General features: G+C 45.6%; 1 protein-coding gene across 1 annotated transcript in view; it reads left to right on the top strand.

The window, feature by feature from the left end:
• The first annotated feature begins 1,347 nt into the window (after positions 1 to 1,347).
• Znf618 (zinc finger protein 618) overlaps positions 1,348 to 1,734 on the top strand; it is a 152,887-nt gene continuing 152,500 nt past the window's right edge. Inside the window, exon 1 of the mRNA XM_013030126.1 lies at positions 1,348 to 1,412. The gene's annotated coding sequence lies outside the window, so the exon portion shown is untranslated. The remainder of the gene's footprint in view (positions 1,413 to 1,734) is intronic.

Below are 1,734 nucleotides of genomic sequence, written 5' to 3'. Positions count from 1 at the left end.
GGTGCCTGGCACATACTAACTGCAGTCCAGTTGGCCTGACACCCTGGCAGCTCTGGGCGATGGTAACAGAGCCACCATGCTATGTTGGGTCCAGTTCTTTTCTACACCAGACTTCAGGCTTGGCTTGGGCAGAGGAGGAGGCCTGGCTTTAAGTCAAGGGCATGCCCAGAAACCATCACCCATGGACCAAGCCAGGGAAACAAGAATCTTAAGGCATCTCTCTAGGAACCAAGACCCAGCCACCCAGTGGCTAAGGGGCAGGCAGGTAGTAGAGGGGGCTACCTGGCAGCAAATATGCCCAGGGGGCTGCAGCTCTGCCAGGCTCCTCAGGCTGCTGCCTTCCTTCCATGACTGATCCACAGCAGCTTTGGCAGGGCTGACCAAATCTCTGCCAGGAACATACTGGCCAGGCTGGCAGGAAGAGAAATGGCCACTTTTTATTTTAATGAATCGCTAACTTTTGAAGGCTTGGAAGTGGCTAGAAGATTCCTCTTAACTTCGTGTGTGTGTGCGTCTGTGTGTGTGTGTGTCTGTGTCTATGTTATTGTGTTTCTTAATTTTATTCCTCCCGCAGAATGTCAAATTCTCACAGATTAACTCCTCAGGGAGAGAGGGTATTTAGAAAACAATAACTTTTGGGGGGGAATGGTAGGGGGTATTCTTTAATTCTTTGGTCTCTTACTGATCTTGAAACATTAAAAAAAATACCCAATACATTTGGTTTTTAAATATGGGGCAGAATAAAGGCACCTGTTATAGTTCGTTTCCAATATTGTTATTTTTTGAAAAGCTGCCTTCATAGTTTCTCTTGGGGAGGAATGAAGATAGATTGTTGGTTCATTTCATCTTGTAGATGACAATTCTTTAACTTTTTATTCTAAAATTGGAGATGTATGAAGATTGCAGCAATCACTCATCTCCTTGTAGGGCAGGGCCTTCACACTTTTAATTTCAAAAAGAAAAAAAAAGTTTTTCAGGGAGGTGGGAGAACAGGAAAAACAAACCAAAAAAACCCAACCTTTAAAAATCTCCCAAAGTCATAGGAAGGAGTTCCTAAAATTAAATAAATAAATAAATAAGATTTGGTTAGGATGTTGGGAAAAAATAGCCCTCCATTTTAGTAGTTTTAAAAATTTGTTCTTTTCTAAATCCACAGGATTGGTAGTAATGGGAGGAGGGGCTGACCTCTCATTAACCTTCAACCTCTACTGTTCTAATAGAGCCAATTTTCCAAGCTTTTGAAAAAAATAAATGATTAAAAAAAATTCTTTGGCAGGGGTAGGTAAAAATAGTTGCTTCACATACAAGCCGCTCCTCAAATATTTATTTTTAAAATCCGTCTTGCCAGGCGAGGGGGGCTAGAAAGAGTCCCCTGAACCCCTCTGGTGGGAAGGAGGACCCCTTCTTCAAAGGTACCATTTCCTGGGTGGAGGTAGAGCAGGGGTCCCCTTCCTCCATAAGGCCTCTCTTCAAAACTTTTATTTAAAAAGAGCAATCTGATTTTATTTTGGGGGTGGGTGGGGAGGGGGTAAAACAGTCCCCCTTAACCCTTTGCGTCCCATACAATATCTCCCCAAACTTCCCCCCGGCCCCCACCTCAAGGGGCAAATGGCATTTCTGAGGGGGCTGGGGTGGGGGGGCACATGGGCGCGGAAAAGTTTTTGGGGGGCCCCTGCCCCTCCTCGGGAGGTCCAGCGGCTTTGTGTGCAGCGCAGGCCGAGGCCGAGGTCCGTT

Source organism: Dipodomys ordii, unplaced genomic scaffold (assembly GCF_000151885.1).
Source record: "Dipodomys ordii isolate 6190 unplaced genomic scaffold, Dord_2.0 Scaffold127, whole genome shotgun sequence".
Classification (NCBI taxonomy): Eukaryota; Metazoa; Chordata; class Mammalia; order Rodentia; family Heteromyidae; genus Dipodomys; species Dipodomys ordii.
This window is presented reverse-complemented; position numbering and strand designations above follow the sequence as displayed.